The 22,439-nt window shown below is 53.8% G+C and overlaps 1 protein-coding gene across 2 annotated transcripts in view; it reads right to left on the reverse strand.

Annotated features, from left to right (window-relative positions):
* ZBTB20 (zinc finger and BTB domain containing 20) overlaps nucleotides 1-22,439 on the reverse strand; it is a 137,838-nt gene that overhangs the window by 14,154 nt on the left and 101,245 nt on the right. The window contains exon 3 of one of the 2 annotated variants that reach the window (XM_038753706.1): nucleotides 6,953-7,047. The gene's annotated coding sequence lies outside the window, so the exon portion shown is untranslated. Of the gene's footprint in view, nucleotides 1-6,952; nucleotides 7,053-22,439 lie in introns of both variants that reach the window. The other variant, XM_038753705.1, reaches the window with a different exon arrangement.

Below are 22,439 nucleotides of genomic sequence, written 5' to 3' on the forward strand. Positions count from 1 at the left end.
CCGAGGGCGACCCGACGGCTTCCCCGCGCCGGCAGGACCCTCGTGCCTGGGTGGCGGGACCCCCACCGGCCCTCCCGCCCCGCCCGAGGCCCGGGGTCACACACCGCCGCCAACGGATGGCCCCGAAGTGGGGCACGGGATGCCACCCGGGTGCCCCCCTCTCCCGCCCGCTGGCCCCGGGGTCCCGGCCAACGTGCGGGCGGGCGGGCTGGGCCAGGGCCAAGCGGACCCCACGGCCAGCGGGCCCTGAGCGGGGCGCCGGCAACCGGGAGGGCCGGGGGCGGCGGGGGGCCCCGGGGGCGGGAAGAAGGGGCACGGGCCGGTTCAGCCCCCCTGGCGCTGGCACCTCCGGGGAGATGCGCGCCCGCTAATACCCGGAAGGCCCGTAGCCGCGCTCTCCTTCTAGGCAGGATGCACGCGAGACGAAAGCACGTTAAATGGCTCCAAAAGGTACCGGGATCTGGCTGCGTGAATCGGTGTGGAAATCAGCCAGGTTGGTGACATTTTCAGTGTACATTTCATATGCATTTGCACATATTGTATACATACAGCAACGGCAATGTTTTTGCAAACATATGGAAAATAAATATTTTATCTGTGAGAACTCACATCTCTCCAGAGTCTGTTGAGAAATGTAAGCCACGCACAACTTCTATCTATGCTTTGGTCTCTCTTCTCTCTCCCTCTCTCTGTCACTCTCTCTTTCTGCCACTTTTTTTTTCTTTCCCCATTTCCCAGTCACCAGACAGCATTTCCTTGGCCTCCAGAAAATGTGACATTGTCAGCTGGAAAGAAGGCTAAAGGGCAGGCTTTTCCATTAGAGGGTAAACTTTTGGATGGCAAGGTATGTCCATCTTTCTCCTTTCCTCTCCCAGACACTCAGAACAACTCTCCGCAATCAGGAGATGCTCAATAAATACCACTGACTGACTGGCTGGCTTGTTACCTGCACCTGCCTTCCCAGACTAAGCCCCACTTTTCCTCATCTCCCACTCCCTTCTGCGTTGCCCTGACTTGCTCCCCTTGCTCTGCTCCACTCCCAGCCCCACAGCACTATGTACATATCTGTAATTTTATTTATTTATATTGAGGTCTGTCCCCCCACACCATCGTGTAGGCTCACTGTGGGGAGGGAATGTGACTGTTTATTGTTGTACTCTCTCCCAAGTGCTTAGTACACTGATTTGCACACAGTAAGCACTAAATAAATATGATTGAATGAGTGAATGAATGCCATTGTCCAGATCTGACTCTGGGGAGAATGAGAGACTGGGGCAATTAACCATGCTCTACTACTACTATTACTACAACACGCTTACATTGTGTACTAAGAGCCTTGGCAGAGACCATACAATCAGATCAGACACAAACCTTGTCCCATATGGGGCTCACAGTCTACGGTAGAAAGGAGAATGGGTACTGAATCCCCACTTTGCAGATTCATTCAATCGTATTTATTGAGCACTTACTGTGTGCAGAGCACTGTACCAAGCGCTTGGGAAATACAAGTCAGCAACATATAGACATGGTCCTTACCCAACAACGGGCTCACAGTCAAGAAGGGGGAGACAGACAACAGATGAGATGAGGAAACAGATGAGGAAACTAAGGTGTAGAGATATGGTGACTTGCCCAAGGTCATCCAGCAGGCAAGTGCCAGATCCGGGACTGGGGGCCCAGGTGCTCAGACTCCTAGGCCCGGGCTCTTTCCATTAAGTCACACTGCTCTCCCCATCTCTTTAATTCTGCCCAGCTGCCTACCCTCACTCCAACCTGGATCTGGTTCATTCCGGTGGCAGAGCCGCTGGCACTGGAGCAAATCTCGGGACATGAAGCATTCGGGCCCTTGATTGGGGGCCCACGCATGCACGGTGCCGGAAGGCTGGACTTCCGAAAGCCTTCCCCACCCTATTGCCTTACCACTCTCCAGAACTTCCAGGGGGCACACAACAACAGGATGGGACCACCATCCCCATCCGGTCCTCCATGCAGGAGGCTGGCAATGATGACGGCAACAAGAATGTGCCAACATCCTTTGGCAGATCTCCTGAGGAGGAGAGGGGAAAGGCCGGTTGGGAGGAGGCCAACCTCCCGGAGGCTTCGGAGTACACAACCACCACGACTGGTCGGGGGGACTACTCCCAAATAGACCTCTCTCCATCTTGGCAATGCCCCTCCAGGACATCTCTATTTGGATGTCCTGAAGCTGACACCTCATGCTCAAAATTTCCCAAACCGAATTCCTCATCTCCCCCACACCATCCTCTCCTCCCCCATCTTCCCCATCACAGATGAAAACGCCACCATTCACCCCATCTCTCAAATCCACACAACCTTCGCATTATCCATGACTCCTCTCTTTCTTCCAACGGACATTCAGTATGTCACTCAATCCTGTTGGTGTTTCCTCACCACTGTCTCTCACATCCATCCCTTCCTCATCATCCAAATGGCCACCACCCTGGACTGGGTCTTCATCTTATAATTGCAATAGTATTAGTAATGGCATTTACTGAGCACCTATGAGTGGAGTGCACTGTACGAAGCACTTGAGGGGACGCAACAGACACACAAGTCACATTCCCAGCCTACAAGGAACTGAACACTCAAACCCAGGGAGGCAGACAAGGAAGTGTTGAATATGCAGAAATACATAAGTGCTGAGGTTAAGCAAAAGAAGAGACAACCCAAGTGCAAAAGGTGGTAGAGGAACTGGTGCTCTTTCCATTCATTCATTCATTCAATCAATCATATTTATTAAGCACTTTGTGCAAGAGCACTGTACTAAGCGCTTGGAAAGTACAATACAGCAAATAAAGAGAGACAATCCCTGCCCACAATGGGTTCACAGTCTCGGGGGGGGCGGGGCGGGGAGACAGACATCAATACAAGTAAATAGGCATCAATATAAATAGAAATATAGATATATACATATATCCATAAGTGTTGTGGGGTGGGGGGAAAGAGCAAAGGGAGCGAGTCAGGGTGATGTGGAAGGGTGGAGCTGATGAAAAGTGGAGCTTAGTCTGTGATTTAGTTAGAGGAGATGGGTGGAAAGGGCTGATGTCTGGTGCATTTGGAGTGGGGACAGGAGAGCTGTCGTCTGGTGGAGTTCCAGGTCTGTGGGAACACAGGAGCACGGGGGCAGGGATGGACAAGCCAAGCATGGGGGGTACAGTTAGGTGGGAGATTTGGGTGGAGCAGAGGGGACCAGTGGGTGGTGGGGGGTGGAGAAGAGCTAATGAGGAAGGTAGAGAGAACCTTAAACCCAACGGTAAAGAGTCTTTGCTTGATGAGAAGAGGAGATGGGCAACCACTGGAGAGTTTTGAGGAAAGGAAAGAGGAGATAATATCAGCCTCCTCACTGGCCTCCCTGCCTCTGGCACTTTCCCCTTCCAGTCCACACTGCATTCTACTATCCAGGTCCGTTTTGAGAACCAGTATGGCCTAATGGAAAGAGCAGGGACCTAGGAATCAGAGGATCTGGGTTCTAATCCTGACTCTGCCAGTTGCCTGCCATGTACACTAGAATGTAAGCTTGTTTTGAGCAGGTAATAGGTCTGCTAATTCTGTTATACTGTGCTCTCCCAAACACATAGTACAGTGTTTTGCCCATTGTAAGCGCTTAATAAATACGACTGACTGATAGATATGACCTTAGGCATGTCACTTAACTACTCCATACCTAAGTTTCCTCACCTTTAAAATGGGAGTTAAATATCGTGCTCTCTCCCACTTAAACTATGAGCCATATGTGGGACAATGATTGTGTCCTACCTGATTATCTTGTATTTAGCCCAGTGCTTAATAATAATAATAATAATAATAATAATAATAATAATAATAATAATAATGTTGGTATTTGTTAAGAGCTCACTATGTGCCAGCACTGTTCTAAGAGCTGGGGTAGATACAAGGGCATCAGGTTGTCCCACGTGGGGCTCACAGTCAATCCTCATTTTACAGATAAGGTAACTGAGGCACAGAAGTTAAGTGACTTGCCCAAGGTCATACAGCTGACAAGCGGCAGAGCCAGGGTTAGAACTCATGACCTCTGACTCCCAAGCCCGTGCTCTTTCCACTAAGCCATGATGAGTCTCTTATAAGTACTGTACTGTGTACTTAGTACAGTACTTGGCACATAGTGAGCGCTTAACAAGTAGTACGTTTGTTTAGTGGAATTTGTTAAGTTCTTCTTTTGTGCCCAGCACAGTACTAAGCACTGGGGTACATAACAAGATAATCAGGTTGGACCCAATCCCTGTCTAAATAGAGCTTCCGGCCTTAATCCCCGTTTTATAGATGAGGAAATGGAGGCGCTGAGAAGTTAAGTGACTTGCCCAAGGTCAAAAAGCAGACAAGTGGCAGAGCTAGGATTAGAACGCAGGCCCTCTGATTTCCAGGCCCGTGTTCTTCCCGTCAGACCATGCTGCTTCTGCTACTAAAAACTCTTTCTGTGTGTCTCCCAGCACCTCATAAAACTTCAGTGATTGCCCATTCCTCTCCACATCAAGCAGAAATTCCTGACCGTAAGCTTTAAGGCCCTCAATAAAGTCTCTTCCTGCTCCTTATTCTCGCTCTTCTCCCACTATGCCTGAGCTCTTCCATTTCTCTTAAACCACTCTGCTCATCATACCTCGTTCCCCATTCGACCATTTCTGACTCCTGCCTGGCTTATACCCTTCTCCTGTCTGGAATTCTCTCCCTTTTAAAATCCACCAGATCTCCCCTCTGCCCCCTCCTTTAAAGCCCATCTGAAATCACACCTCTACCAGGAAGCCTTCCCTGATTATGCTCTATCTTCTCAGGTTGCATCCAACCACAGCTGCCATCTGCATTTATGTTGTGTACCTCTACCCTCGGCACTTATGCACAGACTTGACTTAGATTAATCAGTCCATCCATGGTATTTTTTGAGTGTTGGCTATATGCGGAGCACTGTACTAAGATTAACTTATACTAATTTTTCTATTTCTCCGGCCATAGTTTGGCTATCAACAGCCATAGTGTTTTGTGAATGGCTTGTGCCTGTCCACCTTCCCACTAGACTGTAAGCTCCTCTCCCCAGCGCTCAATACAGTGCTCTGCACACAGTAGGCCAACAGCTTCTTGGAAGCAGGGATCCTGTCCTCTGCCAGGTGCCCAGTTCAGTGCTCCACCCACAGTAAGCACTCAATAAGGACTACTGATTGAGATGAGGTAGCAGTAGCAGTAGTGGTTCTTACTGAACACCCACTGGTGCTCAGCGCTTGGGAGGACACCCCAAAGTCAGATTTCCTGCCCACTGAGGGGTTGACCATCTAATAGGGAGTCCTGGGGGAGATGTGTTTGCAGACAGGGTGGTCACAAGTGGGCGAGCGCTAGACAGACAAAGTGGGAGGCTGGACCGCCCTTCTTTGGCTTGGGCTCGGAGCCGTCTGAGAGGGGCGGCTCTCCTCCACCCAGGGTGGGGTAGTGTCCAGACGTCCCCCCGGGCCAGTTTGTCTGTCTCCGCCCGATCCCAGGAGCCCCGGAGCTTCGGCCCACGCTGTCATCTCCTCTTCCCTGAGTGGGCCGGGGTGGAGGTGGGGGGTCCCTCCTCACTCTCAGCCAAGCTAGGGGCTCCAATCCTAGCTCCATCACTTGCCTTCTAATGCACAGTCGTAGTGCTCTGTGCTAACAGCCAGGTTTTAAAAAATTGCTAATGAAGTTAGTTCACACGTACAGCCCCTAAATAATTCAAGCTTCTGGCTTTTCTAGTAGAAAAATAACAGATATTCGTCTGCTATTTTTAGCATTATTTAATGAATACTTTATACCTATCTTTCCCAGATGGGCTGTGCAGGTACTGAGTACCCGCCCGGGTCTCGTCCTGGGCCCATACCCCTGTCCGACCCCGCTGCAAGGCGGGGTGGATGAACTGGGCCCCCCGGGAAGTAGCTTGGCCTAGTGGAAAGAGCACGGGCCCGGGAGTCAGAGGACCTGGGTTCTAATCCCTGCTTGACCACATTCCTACTGTGTGACTTTGGGCAAGTCACTTCACTTTCCCTTGTCTCAGTTCTCTCATCTGCAAAATGGGGATTCAACATCTGTTCTCCCTCCTTAGACTGTGAGCCCCATGCGGGACCTGACTATCTTGTATCTCCTGCAGTACCTACTACAGTGCTTGGCATATAGTAAGTGCTTAACAAATGCCACAGTTATTATTGTTATTATCCAGCCTGCCTGGATCCCGAGAAGCAGGTAAGTTGGGGGAGCCTGCCCGGAGCAAACCAGAGGGGCGAGAGGAGCGGGGCCCCAGCTGAGCAGCACAGAGCCATCCCTGCAGGGTGGTAACCTGGAGACCTTTATCCCCGGGCAGACCCAAGATTTGCTGGGCAGGGTTGGGGGCAGAGGGAGGCATCTTCTTCAGAACCCCAGAACCCTGTGGCCCAGGTGGCAAGTACCACTGAGGAAGGGGAGAGACCCTGGCTCTTGCTAAGTCCCTCTCAGCAGTATACAGAATGGGTGGGCCTGGTGGGTGTGCTGCCATCACGGCTCCCGGAGACATTTCGTTCCACAGGCTCAGGCCACACCCATTCTCCCACCAGCCACCACGCTGTGTGGGCCACTAGACCCAGGGGGACTGAGCTGGGGAGTGCAGACAGTTCGGTGCTGAATGTCCCCACTCTGGCACACACCTCCCCAGCGTGGGTTCTGGTGAGGGGCCAAAGAGGACATACACCCCTCTTCCCTCTTCGCCACTGGCACCCAGGACACGTTTACTTGGAGAGCAGGACGAGGGCCGGGTGAGGTGTCCCTAGGCAAGGTGAGCACTCACATGAGGGGCTCGAGCTGAGGAGGCCACAGTGGGTTGCACGTTGAACTCTGATCCCGAGGGCTGACCCCACCTCCCTCCCAGCCCTCCCCAAACCCGGGCTCAGCAGCGAGAGGGAGTACAGGATGCAGCAGCCCGGCAAGCACTCTTACTCACAGTAGTTGTGCACAGGTCACTCCTCAGGCAAATCACTCCAGGCCTGGGGCCTAGTGCAGGTGTTCATTGGGGCCCGGGAGCAGGGGGAGCCACGTCTGCCCTGGACAGAGAAAGAAAGGGAACAATTACTGAGAGCCCAGGGGGGCGGCAGCCTGCGGCAGGGAGGACGAAGCGGTGGGGCCCAGAGACGCCGCCCTGAACTAGCAGCCCCCAACCTGCCTCGAACTTGAACTCATTCCCCCATGTCCCCTCCTTTGTGGTCCGGTGCTAACCAGGCCCTGCTGCCCCTCTTCCCTGTGACCGTGTACAGGCCTGAGGCTGGGCTGCTGGGGCAAGGCCATGCCCATGTTGTCTCCTCTCCACAGCCTGAAGCCCCCAGCCTGGCGCTGCTGCCCTGGTCAGCTGGGAGCAGACTCCAGCCCCAGGTCACCCCATAGACTGACCATCTCCTCCAACTAGTCCCCCACTCCCCGGAGGCAGGGGCAAGAGCCGGAGGGAATGTGTACCCCAGGCAGTGGGCTTATGGGAAAGGTTGAGGCAGAACCAGGGGCTAAGACCCCAGGGACCCTCTGTCCCCAAGCCGGGCGGAACTCCGAAGCAGGTTCTGAACTCCGAAGCAGGTTCCCTTCTAGTGTGTGGCCTGGGCCCCCGGCCAGACACTGCACATGATGGACCGCTCAGTCAGGGCAAAGGTAGAAGCGTCGGGCCAGAGCCGTGCCAGGCACCATACCAGGAGAAGGAGCTCGCGGTGCCTGCCCTCCAGCTGCTTCTGGCCCTCCAGCCCCACCCCAAGCATGGCTGCCTCCCTCAAGGACCTGCTAGAGCAGATGCTTCTTGGGACCAGGGCACCTGCATCTTGCTCAGCAGTACTCCCCGCACACCTAGTACAGAGTCCCGTGCCCACTGAAGGCTCAATAAATAGCACATCTCCTTTACCATTTGAAGGGCAGGTGCCTCGCAGAGACAAGTGGTCCAGGCCAGACGGCCGGGCAGGTTCTGGTGATCTGCTGCTTTGTGGGCTCTCTGGCCGCACCCTCCCCGAACCCAGCCCAAGTCACTCTTCCCCTCCACGCGAACTGACTTCGTGTTATTCATTTACTCAATTTCACATGGAACGACACAAAAAAATCAATTCCCGTTTCCTCGTTCCCTGCCAGGATTGGTCCATTAATCACTTAGCCTGGCCCTTCGCTCCCCAGTTCCCCGAGGAGGTGCATTTGCAGGGGAGGGCTGGGGCCAGGGAGGGAGGGAGGGAGAGACGCTCCTGGGGCCCGGGTTGCAGGCTCTCTTCTGGCCCGAAGCATCTACCTGCGGGGCAAACTCAGCTCTTCTAGCAGGGGGCTGCGTCCATATTCCCCTTCCTTGGTGGCGGGAGGGGGAGTCACAGGGCCCAGTGGATGGCACACAGGACTGGAAGCTGGCAGGAATAATAATAACGATGGCATTTGTTAAGCGCTTACTATGTGCCAAGCACTGTTCTAAGCACTGGGGTGGGGGGGGACAAGATAATCGGGTTGCCCCACATGGGGCTCACAGTCTTAATCCCCATTTTACAGACGAGGTAACTGAGGCACAGAGAAGTGAAGTGACTTGCCCAAGGTCACACAGCTGACAAGTGGTGGAGTTGGGATTCAAACCCATGACCTCTGACTCCCAAGCCCGTGCTCTTTCCACTGAGCCACGCTGCTTCTCAGTAATCCCAGGTCCTGATCCCAGTTCTGCCCCGGTCCGCTGTGTGACCTCCAACAATTCACTAAACCTCTGGGCTGCCTGAGACAGAGAGCTGGGGAGATAAAAAATTGCTACCCATGGAGTCAAGGTGGTGACATCAGCCCAAGGTGGCAACATTGGCGCATGGCAGCAACATTGGCCTAGTGCATTGGAGGGGTGCAAGAAGCTTCTTTGGCACCAGGGTGTCCACTCCATCACCTAAATCCACCTAGGACTCATGGCACTGGCCCGACCCGTGCCAGCCCTGCAACTGGACCGGAAACTAGCCATACATCCCGGAGCTGGGGGCCGCCCCCACCGATGCTGAAAACAGAAAACCCTGCCCTCTGGGAGAAAGCACCTGACCCCTGGGGGGAATGACTTCATCACACCATTCCTGCGACCCCAACTTCCCTGCCCAAATGGACCCTCCTGATCCCCTGTGTCCAGAGGGCTCCCGCCCCCTAGCTGTGTGAGTCCCTCGAGGCTCAGTTTTGGGTCCCCTTCTAGCCTCCATCTACATCCACTCTCTTGGAAAGCTCATTTGTTCCCATGGCATCAACTACCATCACCTATGTGGATGATTCTGTAATCTTCCCCTGCAGCCTTGACCTCTCTTCACCTCGGAAGTCTTGTATTTCCTCCGGCCTTCAGCACATAGAGACTTGGATGTCCCACCAACACCTCAAATTTAACACGTCCAAAACAGAACTCCTCATCTTCCCACCCAAACCCTGTCCTCCCCATGTCTTTCCGATCACCATAAACAATACTACTATCCTCCCTAATAATAATAATAAATAATAATAATAATAATAATGGTATTTGTTATCTATCTCACCGCTGACCCTTTTCCCACATCCTTTGGCCTGGCACTCTCTTCCCCTTCATATCCTTCCCCTGGACTATGAATCCCATGTGACACAGGTACTGTGTCCAAACTGAATATATTGTATCTACCCCAGTGCTTAGTAGAATGCTTGGCACACAGTAAGCACTTAACAAATACCACAATTATATATACAACAGTCTACCACTCATCCCATCTTCAAAGCCTTATTAAAATCACATCTCCTCCACAAAGGCTTGCCCAAGTCACCCCCATGCATTCGGAGCTGTACACTTTATGCACTTGACATTCATCCCACCTTCAGTCCCACAGCATTTATATAAATTTCCATAATTTATTTTAATATCTTTCTTCCCCTCTAGACCGTAAGGTCCTGTTGGTCAGGGAACATGTTTGTTGAATTGTACTCTCCTAAATACTTAGTGCAGTGCTCTGCACACAGGAAGCACTCAATAAATAACATTGATTGATTGACTGTTTGAACAATATTTATTAAGTGCTTACTACAGGCAGAGTCCTGCTGGGTATAATATGACCCCTGAGTGCCCAGAGAGGGCCCTGGAAGCAGTGCGGCCTGAGGGGAAGAGCCTGGGTTGGGAGTCAGAGGACCTGGGTTCTAATCCTGGCTCCAGCACCTGCCTGATATGTGACTTTAGACAAGTCCATTTATTTCTCTGGGCCTCCATTTCCTCATGTGTTAAACATGAAATTGATACTTGTTCTCTCTCCCACTTAGACTTTGAGCCCCATGTAGATATGTCCGATCTACATAGGCTGTATTTTTTCTTCACTATTTGTTAAGTGCTTACTTCATGCCAAGCACTGAACTAAGCACTGGGGTAGATACAAGCTAATTGGGTTGGACAGAGTCCATGTCCCACATGGAGCTCAGACTCTAAATTCTCATTTTAAGAATGAGGTAACTGCGGCCCAGAGAAGTGAAGTGATTTGCCCAATGTCACACAGCAGACAAGTGGTGGAAAGTGGTGGAACTGGGATTACAACTCCAGTCACTTTGATTCCCAAACCTGTGCTTTATCCATTAGGCCATGCTGCTTCTTGTCTGTCTACCTATCTCTCTCTCTCTTTCTCTCTCATCTTGGGGAGGCAGCGTGGCTCAGTGGAAAGAGCCCGGTCTTGGGAGTAAGAGGTCATGGGTTCTAATCCCGCTTCTGCCACTTGTCAGTTGTGTGACTTTGGGCAAGTCACTTAACTTCTCTGTGCCTCAGTTACCTCATCTGTAAAATGGGGATTAAGACTGTGAGCCCCACATGTGACAACCTGATCACCTTGTATGCTCCCCAGCGCTTAGAACAGTGCTTTGCACATAGTAAGCACTTAACAAGTGCCATCATCATTATTACCTATCTTTTTGTGTACCTGCCCCAGCACTCAGCACACAGTAAGCATTCATTCATTCATTCATTCATTCAATCGTATTTATTGAGTGCTTACTGTGTGAAGAGCACTGTACTAAGCGCTTGGGAAGTACAAGTTGGCAACATATAGAGATGGTCCCTACCCAACAGCGGGCTCACAGTCTAGAAGGCCCACTTAACACATAATATTGTGATTATTATCATTAGGGGCCAGGACGATGTGCCCTGGCTGAAATCATGAGTTCTGCCCTATTCCAGCCAAGCAGAGAAATCCTTCACTCAGCAGGAGAGCTGCACGGTGTAATCCGACGAGGGCCCCCAGCCCTGTGCCTGACTGGCGCCTTGCTCTGCATAGGCCCAGTGGGAGGTTGGAGGGCAGTTTGCTAAACTGTAAAACTGTAGACCTTCTCCTAACCGCTCCCACACTGGCTGCAGAGGAAGGGAGCGGCACTGGTTAAGCTCCCAGCTGACAACCGGCCAGCTTGGTGGGCCAATGGGGAGCAGGGCTGGGGGGCAAGTTCTCACTGATTCCCTCTGCCTGATCTCTCCCTGAGGCTTCTCCTCACTCCCTCCTGCTCATTCCCCCACCACGGGAAGTCATAGAAAGATGGGCTCTGACAATGACAACTTACAGGGAGAAAGGAAGCAGACAGAGCCTCTGTCAGGTGGGAAAAGGTCAATGTGGCACTCCCCGGGAAGTTTGGCTGTGAGAGAGCTGCTTCTTTCTCAAGGGCAGCACAGCTGGCAGGTCTGTTCTCCGCAGTAACCTCCCAGGGCTTGGTAGGGACATGGCACAGTCCATGGCTCTACTCTACCAGGGCCTTCGGATGCCTGCTCCATCCTCCCGGCTTCCAGTTCTCCAACCTTGGCTTTCCGCCCAGGTCTCCTGCTGCTGTATGCTCTCCTCCCATGTCCCACTCAGCATAGCGGGATGGAGGTGAGCATGGCGCCAATGCTGGGAGGCTGACACCGGCCGTAACTTGACCGTCTGTGGTCCTGAAAAGTGGTTCGATAGCCAGTCCGGCCTGTCAGGGAGGCTGGTGGTGCCACTCGGGGAGCCAGATGTGGTGCCATAGGGGGTCCAGGCCTCGCAGCCATCAAGCAGGCCAGGCAGCCCTCCATTCAGGTCTGGAGCTGGAGACCCCGGCGCCACCCACTTTGGTTTGACAGTCACCTCGAGGACATGCCGGCTTTCTTGATTCGGATTTCTGTTTCCTTCTCTCTTGTGGTATCACTGGCTGCTGAGGTAACAGAATTCTGTTCCAGTGTCTGGCTCCATGCTGCCACTCTGCATGTTTGGGTGCATGTGCTTGGATTCCCTGGTGCTGGTCAATTCATCTCCTCGGTTTTGCTTAGGCTTTAATTAGATCCCAGCAACTGAGTGCTTTGGTGAAATACTTTACAATAATTGGCACATGCTCTCAGTATGGGCTTCTCAGGCGCAGTCATTTCTGCTCACGACGGTCCGTGAAGGGCTGTCTGCGAGACCGAGGGTGATGCTCGATACCTGTTGAGGTGGAATAGTTTCCCAGAGGAGCGGCCGGGTGGTCTAACCCCCAGTAGGGTCGTGTACCCTGAATCGAAAAGGCCCAGTCCCACTTGGCGACCCCTCTCTACTCCAGTGGCATTGTGGAACCGGATCAGATGGGATGTCCTTAGCCCTGGCCCAGCCGGCCATGCCACTGTGAGGTAGGAGGGCCCAGACCCAGAGGGCCTCTTTGGGGCGGCTGTTTTGCTTAGTAACTTCCAGGGTCCAGATGGACTGATGCTTTTGTAAAGTCTTGTAAACAGTGTAGGGGTCTCAGTGCTGTTCCCTGCGCTTCTCCTGGATCTGACACACAGATAAGAGCAATGCCCCCGGGGCCCAGCTTGGTGGTCTGAAGCCCCATCACGACTCCAGGACCATTTGGTTGCCGGCACCCCTTGGTGGCCAATCTGGGAGGACTCTGGCTAGGATCTCACCAGTGATGAGCATGCCACTCTCCACCGACCTCTCACTTTTTGCCTTGAGGACAGCAATGATGGGCGGCATCTCCAAAGACCCGTGAAGTTTTTCATGAAGGCAGAGAGGGTTTCATCGTGGTAGGCCCTCACGTGTAACAGCCTCATGTAACTGCCTCCATGTATCAGCTCCTATATAACTGACTCCAATTCAATTCAATCATATTTTTTAAGCACTTAACTGTTTGCAGAGCACTGTACTAAGACTCCATTTCTCGTGGCCTCTATGTAACAGTCTCCATGAATCGGCCTCTAGGTTTTGGCCTCAGTGTAATGCTCCATCATTTGATCGAAACCCCAAACCAGATCCATGGAGGCTGAGCTCCGCCAGCTATGGCTAGTGTGGAGTGGTTTTCAATATTTCTTTCCTTTTTTCTGAGTTTATGTGGTAGAAAATTCCAGCCTGTCCTTGTATCAATCAATTGATCGAGTGATCAATCAGTCCATGGTATTTATGGAGCACCTACTGGGTGCAGAGCACAGTCCTGAGTGCTTGGGAGACCTCAAGAGAGCCCAGACTCGGTCGCTGTTCCTCCGGTGGCCTGGCACTCTAATGGGAGAGCAGGGAACCTGGTAATGCTTCTCCGGAGACACTGAGGCCCACACTGTCCTGCTCACAAACACTCCAATCGCAGAGCCTCTCGGGGCCCTCACCCGGGAGGGATGCTCCGGCCCGGGGGTCCCACCGCCCACGGCCAACTGCCCTTCCTAGGCTGGAGGAGCAGCAAGGTGGGCCCGGGACCCGGCGGGCTCCCGCTTCCCAGGGGAATTCCAGTGGCGCTCAAGCTGGCGGTGATTCGGGGCTATTTTGGGAAGCTTTAAAAACACACTTGCATTTTCATTCAGACCCAGCAGCTCCACTCCGAACCCTCAGAGGGAATTTTCGTGGGGAGGTGTTTCGGGAACCCTGCCCGGATCCATTAGCATCTTGGTTCCTATGGAGGTTCAGGGGGTGAGGAATGGGGTTGGGGAGGCTGTCCCTGATTTTGGCAGTTGCCTGCCTGGATCAGGCTCCCTGGCTCCAAAGCCTGAGCTGAGCCCCCTCTCTCTACCCCAGTGGGGAAGCAGTATGGCCTAGTGATCTACTGGGTAGGGCACGGACTTGGGAGTCAGAAGGACCTGGTTCTAATCCCAGTTTTGCCACTTGTCTGTTGCTTGACATTGGGCAAGTCACTTTACTTCTTTGGGCCTCAGTTTCCTCATCTGTAAAATGGGGATAAGAAACTGTGAGCCCTATGTGGGCCAGGGATTGTTTCCAACCTGATTTGTTTATATCCATCCCAGCACTTAGTACAGTGCCTGGCACATAGTAAGCACTTAACAAATATCACAATTACAATTCTCCTTCTTCTCCTTCTTATTGATAATAAGAATGGGGGAGGCTGGATGACCCCAACTGTGGCTGCCACCTGCTTGGATCAGGTTTCCTGGCTCCGTAGCCTGAGCTGAGCCCCTGCAAGGTCATGTGGTGGTCCCACTCTCTACTTCGGCAGGGGTGTGAGCAGCAGGGGTCACCGGGTCCTGAGCGCACATTGCGTTTGGGGCACTGAGCTGAGAGCTCGGGGAGGAACGCCAAAAGGCTGAGACAAGGTCCCTGCTCTCAGGAAGCTTTTTCTCTAATGGGAATGGGATGGCACCCAGGACAGGATGGGGTGGGTTGGGATGTTCCTCTGATGAGCAGTGAGAGGTGGAAGATCGGGGGGAGGGGGTCAGCCCAGGCCAGAGCAGCGTTTACCCATCCACAACCAAACCCGCCACAGGAAGACGCGAAACGTCAAGGCATCTGGAGACGGCAACTCGCCACTGACTGCTCGCAACCATCTGCTCCTGAGAACATTTTCTGCTCAGGACTCATACAGGCGACGAGAAAGCACACAAACAACTTCCTGGACCACGTTTTTGGTCACGTGGAGTCACACATCACAGACGGAGCCAACTGAGACCATGTGGACGTTGCCCGTCGTCGGGAGAATGGACCTATGGGGGAACTGGACCTGTGGGGTGGCGCCTCCGGGGAAAGAGAGACTAGCATGCCCCATCTGCTCTACCCACCTCCTGCCAGAGTCTCGGGTCCAAGCTAGGTCGGGGGAGGGGGGGTGGCCTCCTGCTCTTCCAGAGCAAAACTGACTCTCATTTGACCCTCCTACCTCACCTCCCTTCTCTCCTTCTACAGCCCAGCCCGCACCCTCCGCTCCTCTGCCACTAATCTCCTCACCGTGCCTCGTTTTCGCCTGTCCCGCCGTCGACCCCCGGCCCACGTCATCCCCCTGGCCTGGAATGCCCTCCCTCCCCACATCCGCCAAGCTAGCTCTTTTCCTCCCTTCAAGGCCCTACTGAGAGCTCACCTCCTCCAGGAGGCCTTCCCAGGCTGAGCCCCCTCCTTCCTCTCCCCCTCCTCCCCCTCTCCATCCCTCCGCCTTACCTCCTTCCCTTCCCCTCAGCACCTGTATATATGTATATATGTTTGTATGTATTTGTTACTCTATTTATTTATTTATTTTACTTGTACATATCTACTCTATTTATTTTATTTTGTTAATATGTTTTGTTTTGTTCTCTGTCTCCCCCTTCTAGACTGTGAGCCTACTGTTGGGTAGGGACTGTCTCTATATGTTGCCAACTTGTACTTCCCAAGCGCTTAGTACAGTGCTCTGCACACAGTAAGCGCTCAATAAATACAATTGATTGATTGATTGATTTGAACAAACAGTAAGGGCACTGCTCCTAGGCAGAACTTCAACAGGGAAATGGGAGGAGAACCCACATTCCATCCAACCCTTTCACATTAATCTGATTGAGAAGTTCACCTTAAATGGGCTGTTGCCCAAAACCAATGCTTCATCAGCTTGCTTAGGAAAGCTCTATTGATTTGCCTGTTTAGAGAGAGAGAGAGTGTGTGTGTGTCTCTGGGTGTCTGTCTATCTAGGGTGTGTGTGTGTGTATGTGTGTGTGTGTGTGTGTGTCTTTATGTGGGTCTCTGTTGAGAAGGGGAGAGACATGCACGCAAACACACACGCACACATGCTGACTCAATACTCTGCCGCTACTGCCGTCGTCGTGGCATTTCTCAGAGTGAGGCAGAAAGCCAAACGCCTCCAGGAGATGCTGGGGACCTTCAGGCCGCAGACCTCCAGGCCTGGGTTTGTGAAGCCCTGGGTGCCCCTGCCCCTGTCCTGGCTCTGCAGCCCCCAGCCCAAGGGATCCTGCACTCCACCTGGCCAGGGGAGTGGTGCCTAAGCCTAGGCCCAAGCCGCCGGGCCAAGAATAAACTGGAGGACCTAATCAGTGGGTGCGTGAGTGGGTGGGCTGAGCTGGGCCCCCTATATGGTGGTAAGAAGCGGTCAGCACTGCAGCCACACTCGGGCTTGCACTGGACACCTGCAGGACACAGGTTTCTGGTAAAATGATGCCCTCTTGGCTGGGAAATGGGACTTTCAGAGCTGCTGAGGCAACCAGACCCCAGCACTGACTGGCCCTCTCCTGGGTGCTGGGTTACACCTGGGTGCCTGGCTCTCCTGGACTCTGCCCGGGCCCCTGGGCCCGCTGCCCTCAGAGGCACCCTGTCAGGGGAAGAGCGGATCCCCCCAGGCCCTGGCATGATCCTGGCTCTGTGGCCGGTGTCTCCATTGCAGCCAGAGGATGACGTTCGCTCCCTAGCAGGGGAAAGAATGATCGAACGGTTTCGTCTCCATTGCCTTTTTTTCAGTCTGCTCCCATCGATTGGTGTCTCAGGAGCAGACACTTTCCTAGCCCATTCCAGATCAAAGCTGGAAATCGAGGCTGAGCCCTCTCAGGCCAGGCACCAAGGATTGCTGCGCGTCCTCCTAAAAAGATTCTCCTTTCCATTCATTCATTCATTCAATTCAATCGCATCTATTGAGCTCTTACTGTGTGCAGGGCACTGTACTAAGCGCTTGGGAAGTACAAATTGGCAACATATAGAGACGGTCCCTATCCAACAGGGGTTCACAGTCTAGAAGGGGGAGAACGGGGACAGGGCTTTCCACTTCACCTCCCAGCGGAGAAGGGGACACGCCGACAAACAAACCCTCCCCTGGCTGGGTACCCTGGCCAGCTGATCCCATGGCCTGAGCCCAGTAGATCTCTCTGTGGGAAAAGCAGCTGTATGCACGAGTTCTCTCTCCCTCCCTCCAGGCTCGCATCTCTTCCTGCCTTCAGGACATCTCCATCTGGATGTCTGCCCGCCACCTAAAACTCAACATATCCAAGACTGAACTCCTTGTTTTCCCTCCCAAACCCTGCCCTCTCCCTGACTACCATCCTTCCCGTCTCACGAGCCCGCAACCTTGGTGTCATCCTCGACTCCGCTCTCTAATTCACCCCTCACATCCAAGCTGTCACCGAAACCTGCTGGTCTCACCTCTGCAACACTGCCAAGATCTGGCCTTTCCTTTCCATCCAAACCGCTACCCTGCTTGTTCAAGCTCTCATCCTATCCCGTCTGGACTATTGTATCAGCCTCCTCTCCAATCTCCCATCCTCGTGTCTCTCTCCACTTCAATCCATACTTCACGCCGCTGCCCGGATTGTCTTTGTCCAGAAACGCTCTGGGCATGTTACTCCCCTCCTCAAAAATCTCCAGTGGCTACCAATCAACCTACGCATCAGGCAGAAACTCCTCACCCTCGGCTTCAAGGCTCTCCATCACTTCGCCTCTTCCTACCTCACCTCCCTTCTCTCCTTCTACAGCCCAGCCCACACCCTCTGCTCCTCTGCCGCTAATCTCCTCACTGTGCCTCGTTCTCGCCTGTCCCACCGTCGACCCCCGGCCCACGTCATTCCCCTGGCCTGGAATGCCCTCCCTCCGCACATCCGCCAAGCTAGCTCTCTTCGTCCCTTCAAGGCGCTACTGAGAACTCACCTCCTCCAGGAGGCCTTCCCAGACTGAGTCCCCTCCTTCCTCTCCCCCTCTCCATCCCCTCTGCCTTACCTCCTTCCCCTCCCCACAGCACCTGTATATATGTATATATGTTTGTATGTATTTATTACTCTATTTATTTATTTATTTTATATGTACATATTTATTCTATTTATTTTATTTTGTTAATATGTTTTGTTTTGTTCTCTGTCTCCCCCTTCTAGCCTGTGAGCCCACTGTTGGGTAGGGCCCATCTCTATATGTTGCCAATTTGTACTTCCCAAGCGCTTAGTAGAGTGCTCTGCACACAGTAAGCGCTCAATAAATACAGCTGAATGAATGAATTAATGAGGAAAAGACAAGACACCTCTTGCCTGATGGTGGAACTGAGCTGGGAGGAGAGCCCCAGTTTTCCCCAGGACCGGGTCCTGTGGGGAGCAGAGAGAAGACCCTTCTCTGACAGACCAGTGGCAGCTGTCCCCAGGATGCGGGGGGTGGGGAGGAACGGGGACAGGACTGGGTCTGCCCAGATGAGAAGGGCCTCTTTCCCCCCACTCCTTGTGCCTTGCACCAGGGTGGATCCGGACAATCAGATTGGACATGGCCTTGGCCTGCCTGGGGCTCCCCATCCAATGAGACCGGGGCACACACAGGTTGGAGGCTCAGCCCAAGAGTGGTAGAAGCTTTTGGGATAATAATAATAACAATAATTATGGTGTTTGTTAAGCACTTACTATGGGGAGAGGATGAGGGCACGATGGCCAGTGCTGGGAGGATGCCAGCCAGGGTGGCAGGCAGCTGGTGGCTGGGGAACAGCCTGTCTCTGCACGCCCTTCCAGCCCCAGCCCTAGCCCTAGCCTCAGCCAGGACTGAGGAGGGATAAGGCAATCCCTTCTGCTCTGAGGGCTGGGGCCTTCCCTGACGGTGCCCAGGCACCAGGGATCCTCACCCTGTCATACTCTCCCATCAATCAATCCTATTTATTGAGCGCTTATTGTGTGCAGAACATTGTATTACAGGCCAAGGTGGGTGGGTGGGAAAAGTTTTGGGACAGCAACGGTGAAAGGCCACACCCTTAACCCTTTGTCCATCCCCACGTCCTTGTCCAAGAGTAAGACCAGAGGTGAGGCAGCCACTGGCCAACCTAAGACTCCACCTTGGCCCCGGAGACAAACCAAACCAAGCCCTGGGACCTCGGGGGTCAACTTCAGAACCCGACCCTCTGGCCTGACCCTCCATCCCGATTCTTCAGCCTCCATGGAAGCCAGAGCTCTAGCCAGAGAAAGATTCAGCTGCAAGAGGTGGCTGGAAGGAGGAAAAACAGTGTGTGTGTGTGTGTGTGTGTGTGCGCGCGCGCGCGCACATGCACACACGTGTACATGCCTGTGCATGAGTGTGTACAAGTATGTGACTGTGTGTGTGTGTGTTTCTGGGTCTGTGTGTGTGGTTGTGCGGAAATAAAAGGAAAAACCCACGTCCTCGTTGAAAGTTTTAAATTACAGGCTCAGTAAAAATCTGGCACCCCACCACATCCGGTCTAGTTACCAAATGGAAAAATAGGGTCATTAGCATGTTTATTTGAATTGCATTAGTTCTTCTCTTTTCTATTTAATTTATTCTGTGGAAAATGAAAAAAACACCCTACATCCTGGTGAGATGGAGGAGGGAGGAGCGATCAGGGGGCCGGGTCCTCGGTTGGGGGGACAGGGTGTATACAGGGCAAGCAGTGGGGGCCCCCGACTCCTTGCCAGGTAAAGGCCAGAAGCAGTGCCATCATCCCCCGCAGCAGTGCTTGGCCACCAGTGCCGGGCCACCAGGCTGGGAAAGCGCCGGGGGCCTGGGCCAGGCCAGGCCGAGGCCCATTTGTAGGGGGTCCGCAGGCTCATCCAGTCTCCAGCCTGGGAGGTGGGGCCTCTCCGGCTGGTGGCTGCCTGGAGGACTGGCTCAAGGGCTGGTGGGGTCCAGTGGAAGGTGGAGGAGGTCCTAGGGCTGGGCTGGTTGCTTCCCTTCATCAGGAGCCCACTGGACAATCTGGGGACGGACCCAAGGGAGACATCAACCCCTCATGGACCCGGAACGAGGTTGGGGCCAGCCTGGTGGCCAACAGTAACACCGCCCAGTACAACACCTTCTATGTTTACTGGGTGCAGAATGCTGGCTTCAGAGCCTCCTTTATGGAGGGCACTGGACTGACAGCTTCCTCTGTGGTGAGCACTGGACTGAGAGCTTCCTCGGTAGTAAGCACAGAACTGAGAACCTTTTGTGTGGAGAGTACTGTACCGAAAGTTTTCCTCTGTGCACTGGATGGAGAGCCTCCTCTGTGGCAAGCACTGGACTGAGAGGCTTCTATGTGGAGAGCACTGGACAGGACATTTGAAAACACAAGGTGGCTTACTTTCATTTTGGGGATGGATGGATGGGGGCTGCAACCCTGGGGGAACTGGCCCATCGTCCCCACCCTCAGCTGGCTCCCATGGATGGGACCAACCACTGGAAGCCACAGCCATGGGCCCTGCCCTCAGGGAACTGGCAGGCTAATGGGGGAGGAAGGAGGCAAGCACTGAACACTTCACTGACCCCTTACCTGCTTCTCTCACCTGAGACCCAGGTGCAGATCAAGGGGAGGAAAACACTAATACCACCATGACTACAAAAGGGATGTTAAACTCCTGCTCTGTGCCAAGCACTGTGCTAAGAATTGAGCTAGACACAAAGCAGTCCGACTGGATGCAGTGGGGCTGAGCAGAGCCCCTGGGGCCAGCTATGGGACAGGCTGGACTGGGTCAGCGCTGACTTCCTTGCAGTCGGCCACAGGAGCTCAGTGGGGACAGGTCCGGGCCTGGCACAGCTGGTCCCTCCTTCCACTCCAACCTCACAATAGCATCACTGGGTGGTGGGGGGGGGGGGGGGGGGGCAAATCTCAAACCCAGGACAACTGGAAGGAGCGGGAGGATATGACTGCCTGCCCGAGCCTCAGTACGTGTTCCCAGCTCAGCCACCAGCTCCCCCAGTCTTCCCCATTCATGGCTCACACAGGGGCTGGGGGGAGAGTCTGAGATTTTTCATTCTGGCCAATCTCAACTGGGTAATTCAGCCAAGATAGGGTGCCACCACCCCCGGTCTCCGGAAAGAGATGAAGCCAAGACAACCTTTGCTGCACACACAGGCCTGAAATTCCGGCCACTAGATGGTCTTTGGTGCTGCCTGGGCTCCCAACCAAGCCTAATGGGGAAGCCCATGGCAGCCAGCAGGGGTGGGTTTCTGGGCAAGGGGCTGGGGCCTTCCTGCCCAGGCTTGGAGGAGATGAGGTTGGGAGGACCTTGTTGACTCCCCTAAACTTCGGGGAGGAAGCCCATTCCCTCATACTGGGCACTTCCAGTGGACAGCTAGGAGAAGCAATGGCCCTGGGCAGGGAGCATGGGTGGCTTCCCTGGGTAGATGCTGCAGCCTCCATTTGCTCCCGTGCCCGATCAGACATGGCTTCTGTTTCCAAAGTGTGGGGTATGCATGAAAGTCCAATGGGCAGCAGGGTGAGCTCTGGGGACCCTCCAATACTCTGGGGATGGTGGTCCTCAGTCCTCACGAGGGGCTTTACGTGAAACGCCTTCTTTCCTTCCGGAGAGCTACAGCTATTCGGGAGCCTTCTGGCCACTCTTCCAATTTACCCTTGATGCTGCCGATGACCAGTTTCTATTTGGGCGAGAAAGGGAGTGACTGGCCTGGAAGGACCGATATGTGGCTGGCCCTCTTCTTCTCGCCGGGGGCCTGCACGCATGGCCCTGTCCATGCAGACACGACCTTCTTTTGCCACTCTTGTCACCTGTCTCAGTTCCACATCTTGGTCACCCAATTTCCAGAGTGCTGACCACCAGGCAGTTCCTTCCATTGCCACCGTGTCTCCCAGCTGTCTAGTTCAGGAGGGAAGCCTCTCTCCACTCATCGGGCTGGTCCAGACACTGCCATGGTGTTTCCCTGCCATCCATTCCAGGAGAGTGGCTCCTCTCTGCCCGGCACACGTTAGGCTAGTCCATTCACCGCTGCAGTGTCTCCTGGCCTTCTGTTGTAGGAGAACAGTCCGCTGTGCCTCACAGCCCACAGGGCTGGTCCATCTGCTGCTGCAGTGTCTCCTGGCCATCATCTTTGGTGTGAGTTTGGGTGTCACTGGGTCTTTAAAGCATTTCAGCTAGGATGTGCCCCTTCTAGCTCACCCCACAGCAGCTTCTTGGGTGTTCTGCTGGTGTCCATTCCCAGCAGTGCCATGTGGCTGGGCGTGCTAGCCCAGCACTGGTGGAATGACCATGCCCTGGGACCCACAGCAGCGACCCTGCCCTGCCCTGGGGGTGGTGGTGGTGGGGCCCTGGAACTGCTGGGGAAACTGCTGGGTAGTTTCAAGCCTCGAAGTCACAGGGGAGAGTTGCCACTACAACGGTTGTACAGATCTTCAGGTTGGCCTGAAATGTGATGTTGCCATTGTCACCACCTCAGCAGTGTCCCGGAAGGCATTCTGGGCTTTGGGCTTTGAGTTTTTTGCTTCTTTTCCTCCCCTTTCATGGCTGGAGAGCGGGCTGCCATGATAGCATAATCTTGTCACAGTACTAAACTATGTGCCATTCAGACTCTGCAGTGAGTTCCTCTGTGTGTGTGTGTGTGTGTGTGTGCGCGCGCGCA

This window comes from Tachyglossus aculeatus, chromosome 11 (genome assembly GCF_015852505.1).
Source record: "Tachyglossus aculeatus isolate mTacAcu1 chromosome 11, mTacAcu1.pri, whole genome shotgun sequence".
NCBI classification, from domain to species: domain Eukaryota; kingdom Metazoa; phylum Chordata; class Mammalia; order Monotremata; family Tachyglossidae; genus Tachyglossus; species Tachyglossus aculeatus.